The sequence below is a fragment of the Vombatus ursinus genome, unplaced genomic scaffold, assembly GCF_900497805.2.
Source record: "Vombatus ursinus unplaced genomic scaffold, bare-nosed wombat genome assembly UNPS02009918.1, whole genome shotgun sequence".
NCBI classification, from domain to species: domain Eukaryota; kingdom Metazoa; phylum Chordata; class Mammalia; order Diprotodontia; family Vombatidae; genus Vombatus; species Vombatus ursinus.
The window spans coordinates 1603092-1617163 of record NW_020949696.1 but is presented as its reverse complement, the minus strand read 5'-3'; positions in this window follow the sequence as shown (position 1 = coordinate 1617163).

Below are 14072 nucleotides of genomic sequence, written 5' to 3'. Positions count from 1 at the left end.
TTTTCCGGCCAGGTCGGGAGAGCAAGGGGGAGCGGGGGGTGTGGCAGGGAGGCTGGTCTTGGGAAGGACATAATGGCCCCAACTCCTGTTCCCTCCCTGTCCCACTTTACCTCCCCAGTACATACTCCTTTGCCTTTCCTCTTAGATTTAGCCTAGAGGCTGAATCTTTAAGAATGTTAGAACACAGGATGTAAGGACTTGAGCCCTTAGAGATCAGCTCATCTGGTCCAGTCTCTATACGTTACAGAGAGGAAACAGACCCACATTGAAGAGATGGCCCGAATCAGCCAGTCAGTTTTTGTTTTTGTTTTGGAGGGGTGGGTGGACACAGAGCCTGGGTGGGAGAAAGAAACATGTAGACCGGAGACGGTGCAGGGGTCCTTAGGGTCGTAGATTTAAAGCTGGAAGACACTCATTTGATGGATGAGGAAACTGAGGTCCAGAGAGAGTTGCCGAAAGTCACACAAGCAGTTAAGTATCAACGGTAAAATTTGATTGTAGGATCACATATTTAGAATTGAAAGAGTTCTCAAAGACTGCTAAGCCCATTTTACAGATGAGGAAACCGAGGCCACAGGAGACGAAATAACTTGCCTAAGGGTACCCAGTGGAAAATATCAGAAGTAGGATTTGAATTCAGGTCCTCTGACTCCTTTGCCAGTGATCTTTCCACTGTACCACTAGGGACTTTCACACTTTGGCCAATAGAAAACTAACTGTCGGCACTGATCAAGGGAGGGTTCACAGGTATGTTTTCCTTCAAAGGTCACAGTATGTTAGATCATCTAGTTTCTGACTCTGACCCTCCTCCACTGTTAGCCCTCTCTCTTTCTGGCCCAGTTTGATTGGGAAATGACCAGGTGGCCTTTGGAGGCAGGGAACCTCCACCAGGCTTGTTCTGAGAAAGGGTAAAGTGGAGAAAAGGAATGGAGAAAGAGATAGAGGACGAAGTAGAGGAAAGGGCGATATGTCTGTACACAGTACACAGAAGAACCCAAACATCAGAGAGATAAGGGACCTCAGAAGCAGCCTGACTCAGTTGGAAGGAAAGAGACCTTAGAATATGGAATGTTAGAACTAGAAGGAACTGGAAAGAATTTGCCTGCATGGGGAGGAAAGGACTTTGGGTGGTGGGGAGTGGGGAGAAAGAGGTGATTCTGGACCTGTGTAGCAAACTCTTTCCTTTCCCAATGCAGTTCAGCAACTATTCTGCAATTAAGACTCTTAGAAAATGACCTGTGGGCACTGAGAGATTAAACCACTTGCCCAGAGTCACACAGCCAGGTCTTCCCGACTGAGGGATAGCCTTCTCTCCACTATACTGTATCAGAGCTAGAAAAACTCTTCAAACATAGGATCTGGGATGTTAGAGTTGGAAAGGATTTTAGAACATGGAACACCCCACCATAGCTGGGAGGGTCTATGTCACCTTGGGCATAGAACTTCAGAACTAGAAGAAAGCTTAGAACATAGAATTTCAGAGCTGAAAGGTTCTATAACTTAGTTGTTGTTGTTGAACATAAGAGTGGTGAAACTGGAAAATGCTCGAAGACTCAGAATGTCAGCAGAAAGGGCTATTAGAACATGGAATGGCAGCTAGAAGGAATCTTCAAACCTAGAATGTCAGACCTAGAAGGGATCTTGTGGCCATGAAGTTGAGAGTGGTAGGACTAGAACAGAAATGATGAAAGAGCAAGTAACTGGCCCAATGTGACATAGACAGAGATATGCAAATGTTCTTGAGGAGATCAGGGGAAGGCCCCCTCAGTCAGCCTTAGGTCCTTTGAGGGTAGAGACTGACTGGTTGGCTTTTATCTCTGCTCCCTATGCCAGACACAGTGACTGGCACATACCAGTTAACTTATACAACTTTGGTGAATTGAATTCTCTTCCTCAGGCTCCTTCCCAGGGCAGTGCTGCTGCATACTAAGTCCGGACAAAAGCTTATTGCTTGATTAAGCTAGTTAACCCTGAGGGGATACAGCTAAAGCAGAGACCTCACATGTTTGGAGGATAGAAAATGCTGAGTAATACTGACTCTGTGATAATTTTAGGCTAGGCACCCTCCCCGAATCCAAATCTGGAACACCTCTGGCTGCTCCTAGACTTCCCTCCCTTAATAAAAATAATAACAGTAATGGTAACTGTCACTTACAACATAGCATTTTAAGGTTTTCCAAGCACTTTATATATGTCGTGTCTCACTTAGACTAAGGTCCCTTTCATTTGGAACTGTGGATAGAGCACCAGCCCTGGCGTCAGGATGACCTGAGTTCAAACCCAGCTGCAGACACTTACTCGCTGTGTGACCCTGGGCAAATCACTTAACCCTGTTTGTCTCAGTTGCTCATCTGTAAAATGAGCTGGAGGAGGAAATGGCAAACCACTCCAGTATCTGTGCCAAGAAAGCCCCAGATATGGTCACAGAGAGACAGACAGGACTGAAACAACTGAACAACAACACAATATACCTTAAACCTGGGGAGGCTTTTCCATTAGTCATCCCAAACAGAAGGTCTTCAAACAGCTGTCAAATAAATACATCAATCAGAGGCTGAAATGTCTCTTGTCGGTTATGGGGTAGAGGGAATTTCTGTTCCAGTATGGGCTGGCCTAGATGCTCTGAAGACTTCTCCAACACTGAAATTCCGCGATTCTTGTAGTCCTTGGAGTGTTCTCCTTCCTCTAGAGGATGGATAGCCTCATGGTGTGCTATGGTCGATGCATGTAGTATTTGAATGTCCCAGGTAGAAGAGACAGGGCACTTGTGGGTTGGCACTTACTAATAATAATAGCTAACATTTACTTAACACTTACTCAAAGCAAACATTGCTATTTTGTAGGCTATGTCACTATAAGGAGGAGAGACAGATGGAATGTGAGAGAGATGAAAGTGACACATGGTGTAGAGTGCTGGACTGATCACAGACTGATCATCTCTAAGCTAGACTTTTGCATTCAACAAAAGCCACAGCCCCAAGGTAAGACAGGAGATTCAACACCAACGGATTAGAGGCTCCTCTGTGCTTATTGCTGACCTGGAAGGAAAGGAGCGGACAGACTTCAGAGACTTTTGCTGTGCAGTACCTCATTTGCTCATCTGGGCTAGAGCACTTGCAAACATCAGGAATGGTCTGACAAAAATGATGGGGAAATTCAGAAGCTGCTAAATGAAAAATGGGTTTACCAGCAGGACAGTTTGCTCATCTCTAAGAAAGCAATGTTTTAAGTCCATCAAAAGTAAAGTGCAAAAAATGCTTAGAGAGATGCAGGATTCTTGGTTCAATAAGAAGGCAGATGAGATTTAGTTTTATGCCAATGGCAACAATCCAAAGCAATTCTGTGATACCCTGAAGACTATTTATGGGCCAAAGATGTATGGTGTATTTCAATTACTCAGTGCTGATGGAGCCTTACTGATCAGTGATAAGGATATGATCCTTTAGAGACGGGCTGGACGCTTCCATAGTGTTCTCAGCAGACTGCCATCAACCAATGCTGAAGCCACTGACTGTTTACCTTAGGTTGAAGTCAATGCCTCTCTAGCTGAACTTCCAACTGAGGAATAGTACCGAGTGCTATTAGGCTTCTCTCATGTGGCAAAATGCCAGGTACTGATTCTATCCCTGCAGAAATCTACAAACCAGGGGGTCTACTGCTCATATAGAAGCTGATTGAAATCTTCCTAGTTATATGGTAAGGAGTTCAAGGATATCTCCGTTGTCCATCTCTATAAAGGAAAAGGAAATTGGTTGTCCTGTGCTATTCATGGGGTATGGGGGGGGGCGAGGTGGAGTGGTCTTTTTCTTAATCATTGCCAGACTTGCCAGGGTCCTCCTTAATAGACTGATCCTTCACCTGGAGATGAAGCTAAGGCTTCAGAAAGGGCCAAGGAATGGTCGATATGGTGAGAAACGCCAGGAGCAGAACAGATGTACAACATTCATTGATCTGACCAAGGCTTTTAATCCTCTCAGTAGTGAGGGCTTGTGGAAGATCATGATGAAATTTGCCTGCCCAGAGAAGTTTATCAGTATTGTATGCCACTCCACAATGGCATGCTTGCATGGGTTCTGGATGAAGAACGTTGTTCTCATGATTTCCCAGTGACTAGTGGAGTGAAGAAGGACTGTGGGCTTGCTATTCATGCATGATATTTTCCACAGTGTTGTCAGACACTTTCAACAAGGATAAAAGCAGCGTTAAGGTCAGCCTTGAAGTAAATTATTTAACTTGGAAAGGCTATAAGCCAAGACACATGTAGAGGGAGAGTTGGTATGTGACTTTTTATTTGCAGATGATTGTGCATTCAGTGCAATCTCTGAGGATGAGATGCAACAAAGTATGGATCAATTCTCTGCCATTTGTGTTAATTTTGGTCTCACAATCAATACTAAGAAAACAGAGCTTCTCCACAAGCCAACACAACACCATCCATTCGTGGAACCATAGGTTATAGCAAATAGAGAAATTTTGAATGCTGTGGATAAGTTCACTTAGTACACATAGATGATGAGGTTGACACACATATTGCCAAAGCTAACCCAGTGTTTGAAAGGCTCTGAAAGAAAGTGTGAGAGAGAAGAGGTATTAGACTGCCTACCAAACTGAAGGTCTACAGAGCCGTTGTGCTGACTTCATTGTTGTATGCCTGTGAAACCTGGACAGTCTACCAGCACCATGCCAGGAAACGATTTGAATTCAGTTTAAGCTTCCATTTGAATTGCCTTAGGAAGATTCTGATGATCACCCGGCAAGATAAGATCCTTTCTTAAGCTGAACTGCCAAGCATCCAAACTCTATCTAGTGCAGAGAGCACAACTCCAATGGGCTGGCCACATTGTTTGAATGCCAAACGTATGTTTGTTTAAAATACTATTTTATGGAGAACTCACTCAAGGCAAGAGTTCCTATGGTGGTCAGAAAAAGTGAAAAAGGACCCTTTCAAGGTCTCTCTGAAGAACTTTGGAATCCATTATGAGACATGGGAAACACTGGCACAGGACCACCAAGCATGGTGTGCCCAAGTCAAGGAAGGTGCTGGGCTCTGTGACCAAAACAGATTTGCAGGAGCTCAAAAGAAAGGTGGGATGCCCAAATTTGGAGATATCTCCACTCCAAAGGTTCATATGGACTATCTGTGCCCGACTTGTGGTAGAGCCTTCCAAGCTCATATTGGACTGATCAGCCATAGTCTAGCACACTATAACCTGACCCCAACATAGTCATGTCATTGGTCTTCTTCAAGTATGAAGGATGAACAACACCACTCTGCCAGGCACTGTGCTAAGTACTTTACAATTATTATCTCATTTAGTCCTCGTAACAACCCTGGGAGGCAGGTGCTATTATTATCCCCATTTTACAGATTGGGTTGGCGGACTACCATTGCGGAAAAAATGGTGAGGTCTTGGCTAGACCATAATACAATTAGGTGAATTTGGAACTGGTTGACCAAAGAGCAATTCTTAGTCTCAGTTGCATGTCCCCAAAGATCTAAGCTTCTTGGCACCTTCTCTCACTGACTTGAATAGGTTAGGGTGTTAATTAAACCTGCAGCTAACACAAAGGTGGGAGGACAAGTAACACAATGCCTGTGACAGTTGGGATTCGAAAAGATCGTGACAAGCTAGAACTTGGAGAAGCTGCTCAGTGTCCATTGGAAGGTGGCCTGGATAGTGAAAGGCCACGGAATCATTTCTTGTAAAAACTGGTTGAAAAATGGGGGGAATATGGGGAGGACATGACAGTAGTTCTACTACTGAAGAGGTTTGGGGGTGCTGGGACCCCGACAATGCCAAGGCAGTGTTGGCTGGAATGAATTCACGCACTCAAGCCTTCCCTTAGTCAAGTGGCAAAGAGTTTATTGCAATGCTTTAGCAAAAGTAGGCCAGGGTCTTTGTGGGGAACCTGTGAGAGGCTGAGGTCGGTGCTGGGGTTTATATGGAAAAGGGGCATGGGAAAGGAATGCCAAGGATACTAATTAGGTAATCTGAGGGTCTGGGTGTCTTTGGGAGCTATGGATGGGAAAGTGTAGGGAGTTTTACAGAGATAACTTTGTTGATGTCAGACACTGAGGGAGTTGTCAGAGGCATGGACCTTGGGAATCTGGTTCCAAGAGAGTCCTTGAACCAGCCAGGGACAAAAATCCTTGGGCCAGGTACCCCTTTGTCTGTTCTGATAAGATAACATGTTCTGAAACAAGAGAGAATTTTCTTACAGGGCAGGGGCCTGCTGAAAAATTGGGAGGCTTCCAGGGACGTGATCTTACCGTTAGGGCCCAGGTACCCCATCACTACTACTACTACTACCACTACCACCACCACCACCACCACCACCACTACTACTACTACAACTACTGCCATTACTACTACTACTATCATACTACTACTACTACTACCACCACCACCACCACTACTACTACTACAACTACTATCATTACTACTACTACTACTACCACCACCACCACCAGCACTACTAATACTAAAACTATTGCCATTACTACTACCACCACCACCACCACTACTACTACAACTACTGCCATTACTACTACCACCACTACCACTACTACTTCTACTACTACTACTACCATCACCACCACCACCAGCACTACTACTACCATCACCACCACCACCACCACTACTACTACAACTACTACCACTACTACTACCACTACCACTACCACTACTACTGCTAGCTAGTATTCACATAGCACTTCATCATTTTCCAATCACTATACATGTTATCTCATTTGATCTTCAAAATAACCCTGGGAGTCAGGTGCTATTAATACTCTCATTTTCCACATGAGGGAACTGAGACTGACAGAGTTTAAATGACTTGCCCAAGGCCACACAGTAAGTATCTGAGGCAGGATTTGAACTCATGTCTTCATCCACCTCAAGTCCAGCAGGCAAACCACTGTGGTACCCGCCACCATAAGAGGAATTTGACTTTGTTCTGCTTGGCAGAAGTAGGACCATTGGGTACAAAGGAAAGGGGGCATCACAGAGAAGTAGATTTCACTTTGATGTTAGGAAAAACTTCCTAACAAGTAAAGCTATCCCCAGATGAATTGTTCTGCTTCTGGAAGGTGGTGGGTTCTGATCACTTGAGGTCTTTAATCAAAAGAACTTGGGGATTTTTGTATCAGTAGAGACAGAACTCACCAAGCTCCCTTCCAACCCTGAGACTATGGTTCTGTGAGGGTCTGTCCCAGGGCAGCCTGATGATATCAGGCCACAGGTCTCTGACCTCACACTGCTCCTTCACCTGCCCTATCTTAACAGGAAGAGCCCAAAGGGGGGTTTCCTCTCCCTGTCCCTCAGATGAGACACACGGGCCCCCAGCTCAGGGGGAACCTTCCTGTCCTAGCCCAAGAGGAGATGGGAAGAGTCCAGGGAAGAGTAGAAGTACTGGGAAGGCCCTTAGAACCCAGAGTGTCAGAGCTGGGAGGGCCCTTAGAACCCAGAGTGTCAGAGCTGGGAGGGCCCTTAGAACCCAGAGTGTCAGACCTGGGAGGGCCTTTAGGACACACAGAGTCTCTGGGAGAGACCTTAGAACAGAATTTCAAGGGCTGGGAGGAGGCTTAGAATATAAAGTGTCAGAATTGGGAAGGATCTTTGAACATGGTGTCCGAACTGGAAACATAAATAAAAAGAACATAAACTATCAACGATGTTAAAGACCTGGGAACCAAATAATGTCCGAGCTGGGAGAGACCTTAGAGTCTATTGAGGCAAATGGGGAAACTGAGGCCCAGGGAAGGGAAAAGACTTGCCCAAGGTCACTCATCAAATTAGGGACAGAGTTCAAGTCACCCACAGTCCCACGTCTAGTTTTCGTGTGACCCAGAGTGAAGACCTCAGCCTTACCAGTTACCCTGGGTAAGATGTGGTCCAGGAATTTTGAGGCTTCCCTTCCTGAAACATGCCTGGGCAAGACCTACTAACCAGGATTAGAGCCAAAAGTCTCACCCCCTCCCTCCCCCTAACACACCCTCCCAGATGCTTAAAATTCAGCAAACATTTTTATTGTCTAGATCAGGAAACCGAGGCCAAGAGAGCGGAAGTGATTTGGTCAAGGTCTCCCAGACTCACACTGGTCTTCAGGTGCAGACCCATTATTCAAATCCCAATCCTTAGGCCAGGGGAGGCTACGACCGCCCAGCCAGGCTTCCAGGGCTGGGGGCCTTCCAAGGCGCCACAAAAAAAGCCCTGGGTCTACCCTCCCGCAGAAGCCCAGGTCCCTCAGCTCCTTCCCCTAGTCTAGCTCCAGCACGAGTTCCGCTTATATCTTTAGCCGGATGACCTCACCCGACTGGTCTCGTGGCTGTTTGCACAAACTCTGGGGCAGGGGGGCGGCTGGGTTGGCGTGTGCAGACAGGTCCAAGGTCATTCACGTCAGATCCTTGGTATGCTACTCTCACCACTTCCGCTCCCATCAGGTGATTTCGAGCAATAGCAGGTGATGAAGGGACCTTGAAAGCTGGGAGGAGCCTTCTCCCCCTTCCCCAGCTCCCCTTCCTCACCTTCCTGCATCGCTCCAGGTTTTTCTGTTCTGGTTCCTTTCCACACTGACTCAAAGAATCTTGGAGCAGTCAGGGACTTTAGAGAGCTGGAGGTCTCTAAGCTTTCTCCAAGTGCATCAACCAGTCCTTAGTCTCCTAGCTTCTACCTGAAGATGTCCAATAACCAAGGACTTGCTATCTGCTGAACCAGCCCTTTGCACTTTTGGCTGATTCTGATCTTAGGAAGTGTGAAAAGAGGGGTGCAGTTAGCATCTGGACCCCAAAAGTTGTCAAATAGTCAGTGTCAAATAGTCCACTAAAATCCCCAAAGCACAGTGGTACCTGGGTCTATAGCCAGAGACCAAGGGTTCAAATCCTGCCCCTGAAGCTTATTCTCTGTCACTTGTCGCAAATTATGTAACAACAGTGCTAGAAGTTAGGTATGATTATTATTCCCATTTTATGGATGAGGAAACTGAGCACAGAGAGGTTGAGAGACTTGCCCATACAACTTGTCACTCAACTAGGAAGTATCTGAGACCCAATTTGAACTCCGGTTTTCCTGACTATTGCCACACCTAGAATAATCTGCTGATTGTAACCCAGCCTGTCTCCCCTCCAATTCACCCTCCACTCAGCTGCCAAACTGAAATTTTTTTTTTAAGCAATGAAATGAAATCCTTTATTTGTATCATCCCCAATACAAGTGGTATCAAACTTGGAGAACTGATTAAAAATGTCAAGCAAATTAGATACTCAATGAAAAAAAATCAGAAAATGACACTTTTGTCACATCATGAAGACCCAAGCTCTGTAATAGGAAAAAGGCTCCTATTTTCAGGAAACTTAACCCTCAAGGATGATTCTCCATTCAAAGTGAAATTATTATTTTTTGGAAGGGGTGGGGAAATTGGTGTTAAGTGACTTAGCCAGGGTCCCACAGCTATTCAGTGTCTAAGGCCGAATATGAACTCAGGTCCTCCTGACTCCAGGGCCACAAGTTGAAATTGCTAAAGCACAGGCTTTACTCTCTCATTATCCCCTCCTGCCTCCTACCCCTTAAGAAGTTTCATTGGCTTCCCCCTGCCTCAGGGACAGAATACAACTACAAATTCTTGTGTTGGCCTCTTAAATCTCTTCAAGAGCCAACTCCAGTTCAGGTACTCCCCACTTGTGTGTCCATCATGCCTACCATACGTGTTGCTTGTATGTGTGCTTTCTCCCACTGGGGGTGTGGTAATTGGTGGAAGAGTATACTCCTGCATGGATAGATTTTTTCCGTCTTTAATTTTGTTTTTCCATTTGATTAATGTCTGCTTTGAGCTAATGTGTCTACTGGCATGTTAAAAAAAAAAAAAAACTACCACCACCACCACCATTATATAGGAGTTGGGAGGGCTTAGGAAGCTGTGGTTTTTAATACTGGCTAACTCACAAAGTGGCTGCAACCTAGGGTGGCTTTCGGGGTGGGGGAACCCCATGTGTTAGGGGATGGAGCAGCACTGTGTAATTGGAGAGTGTTTTGTACTTTCTGAGAGTGATAAACCCTGCTCCTGTATGTCACACACACACACACACACACACACACACACACACACACACACACACACACACCCTTCAGGAACATGTACCCACAACTCCAGCCTGGACCATTTCACTCATTCTGGTTGACTCATCTTTATTCTTTTATCCACAGCTTCTCTCTTTATCCCTCCCATTATAATCCCTTCCCCCTTCCCATTCCAGATTTTCCTTGTCTTTCAAATTCTAGTTCAAATACCACTTCTTCCAGCCCCTGAGTGGTTCAGTGGGTAGAATGCTGGGCCTGGACTCAGGAAGAACTGCATTCAAATGTGGCCATAGACACTTAGTAGCTGTGTGACCCTGGGCAAGTCATTCACCCCATCTTTGCCTCAGTTTTCCTCATCTGTAAAATGAGGATAATAATAGTTCCTATCTCTCAGGGTTGTTGTGAGCACCAAATGATATATTTGTAAAGTTTTTAGCATAGTCCCTGGCATATAATATTATATACATGTTAGCTGCTATTATTATTCTTATTCCCTTCCCTCTGAGAAGCATTCTCTGTTTCAATTTAGATTTTAGCCTTTTTTTGCTCAATTCTAATGAAAATTGTTGGGTGAACCAATTATTTTGACATAACGGGGATAATCAGCCTCCCTCCCTGTCCCCATCTAAACTCAATTGGAGATGAGCTAAGCTTCCTGGGTCATTTCTAGTGGGTCATATGCGCCCTGACTCAGCATTAAAGGACTTGACTCTTGGCCATCTCTTGGAGCCCATGTAGCTGCAGGGTAGACTGCTGAGCCAACATCTGCCCACTCAGCAGAATTTAAAGGAAGAAACTTCCTTTTTTGCTCTCTTTTCTTCCTCTCTTGAATATGAAGTGTGGAGACCTCTTTAGTGTGGCACGCTATGGGGCATCTCCTTCTTTCCAGGAACTATGGTGGCCGTTCACCCACAACAACAGGCATAGGAGATTCCTGAGTCAGCTTGAAAGCAGACCTTGGGCTTCTGGCAGCCTCTTCTGCTTTTTGTCTTTCCCTAATCATAGGTGACAAAAGCCATCTTGAAATAGATGTTTCCAGCCTTGGAGAGAACCTTGGAAGTTTGAGAGATTGGGAGCTCCTGGATCCCTCAGTCAAAGCAGGTTGGCAGTAGCAGGAGTTTTCTACAATTACATCCTCCTGGGGGAAGATGATCATCAATGGGTAGATGAGCCCATGTTCTACCCTGGTTTGCCAGAAGACATGGACCTTGAGCGAGTTGTTCAGACTGTGCTGAGATGAAGTGAAATGAAGTGGAGATGAAATGCCTATCCCACAGTCCCACTAAGTCCTCCATGATCAACCTCCTGGGAGAATTTTATAGGAGTTACAGATTATTACTGTATCATGTTTTAAGTCTCTACTAACTAGACTTAGGAGTCTTCATTTTTAAGCACTTTTTTTGTAGTGGAGGAAATAAATAGCTGTCCTATACCTGATCTAGTATCTTTCTGATTCATTTTTCTGATTCATTAAACGCCATTCTAATCTAGAGGCAGCTGGTGTTACAGTGGCTAGAGTACTAGAAGAATTTGAATTCAGAAAGACCTGAATGTAAACTTAGACTCAGACATTTACTAGCTGGGCAATTCACTTAGCTTCTGTTTGCCTCAGTTTCCTCAACTGTAAAATAGGGATCTTAATAGTACCTGCCTCACATGGTTGTTGTGAAGGTCAACGGAGGTAATATTCATAACACTCTTAGCACAATGCAGGTGCATAATAAATGTTTATTTCCTCTCCCACCCCCGTTTTGAAGAGATCCTAAAAATGAGCCTAACCTAAGCTTTAAGTGATTTTCTCTGTTACTGAAGGATGGACAATGAGAAAAAGCCTGACCGCTCTCTTTAGAGGCTAGGTTCCCTCACCATTAAACCAGTATCCATGCATGTGATCCCAGAGCTAGTGGCTCTTAGTGGAAAGGGGCATCACTTGGCACCTGGGCCATCTCTGCTCCATTGATGTATTGATAAATAATTCTGTAACCCCAGTCTCCAGTTGGGTCCCATTGGTATGGGACTCTCGCCTCATTGGTGGAGATGAATGCTCTGTGTGAAGTCTTCTGGCTTCCACCTTCAAGAAGAAAGATGGAAGAGGCCAAGCCCACTTAAGGCTGCTGAAGGAAAAGACTCTGGAAAAATACTGGAGGAACTGGCTGTCTACATCATGTTCCTGTCTTCAGCTTGCTAGGATAAAGTCTCCAGGGAGTTTCTCCTTGGGTGAGATCTGAGACTCTCTCTCTTGGTTGAACTCAGTTATCTCACTCCAAGGGGAAAACTCCTTCACTGTGTATTGTCTGGTACATATTCTTCTACGCATACCTTCTGTGATTTCTGTTGTGCTATGATTTAGATAAATAGGTTTCTTTGCTATTCACTATATGTGTTCATTGTGGAATTGGTGTTTGGTGGGAAAGGGGTCAAGCCTTGGATAGAGAGTTTGGGCTCCTCTGTCCCCCTAATAATAACACAGTGATCAGAAGTTAGATTGATCATATCCCCAGGGGTGGAGAACCTGCAGCCTCATGGCCACATGTGGTCTTCTAGGTCCTTGGGTGTGGCCTTTTGATTGAGTCCAAGTTTTCCAGAGTAAATCCTTTTATTGAGGGGATTTGTTCTGTGAAGTTTGGATTCAGTCAGAGGGCTGCCCTTGAGGACCTAGAGGGCCACATGCGGCCTTGAGGCCACAGGTTCCCCACCCTTGCCTACCCTATCAATATCTAGGAGCAGATAGATACATTTCTAGCCAGGTACCCCCTCTTTCTGAGGAGAACAGAGCAGCCTGTGGTCCCAACCTTCTGCTTTCCCTCCGGGCAGGAATGAAAGTCTCCCTTGGAGGAGAGTGGGAGGAGAAGAGGCTAGAGATGTCTATTCTGCCCCGTTGGAGCCACTCAATGATACCCCCATGCTGCAGGTGGGGGCAGCTCTTGCTACACATTGGGTCTCACTGTATGTGGAGTCCCTACAATTACACCAATGACAGATTTATGTAAAGAGTGATTTAAAACATTAAATTCTTTGACTCTCACCCTGGGAGTGAGGTATTGTCACACAAAGTCCCAAAGTCACACAGCTGGTAAACAGGGCTGTAAAGGAACAAAAGAATCCTCTATTCTAAAACCTTCATTTAACAATTAGGGAAACTGATGCCAGAGAGGGGCCAAGAACTCAGTCAATGGCAAACTAACTTTTGCCATTGCCAAACAGCCAGCCAGGCTTAGGGTCAGCATTCCTTCTTCCTGGGGGATAGGAGGCCCTCCCTGCCTGAGCACATTACTAGGTGTGGCCCAAGGCCAGTTCAGGTTGGTGTTTCAGGGGCCAGGGGATGGGGGAAGGTGAGTGGGATTGGGAGGAGGGGAGAAGGGAGGGAGGGGGGCAGCCCAGGCAGGATGTGGCTGAGAGATTCCTGGGGAACTCCCCAACCTGCATCCGGAAATCATTCAGTTGTAAAGAGATTAGCAAACCAGCCCAGGGAAAGTGGCATATCCCAGGCTGATGTAACCTCCTGAAACACCCACCCACACTCATTAGCTTTCTATCTCTCTCTCTTTGTCTCTGTCTCTCTGTCTCTGTCTCTTTCACTCAAACACGCACACACTTTCACACAAACATTCCCTGGCATACTCATATTCATTCTACATGTCTCACCCTCATATACACATCCTCATAATACACTTTTGGAGACTCACCCAGTATACACACAAACACACTCAGGTATACTCATTCATATATTTATACCCCCATATAATACACAACATGCTCTTACATGGGCTTATACAAATCCTCTCATAAATAATAACACCTTTCCTACATACACACACACACACACACACACACACACACACACACGCTCTCATATTCACATACTCAGATGGATATCTTCATATATATCCTCACATATTCTGTCACTCACACACATCTCCTGACAGTTATTTACACACACACACACACACACACACACACATACACACATGCTGTCATATTCACATACTCAGA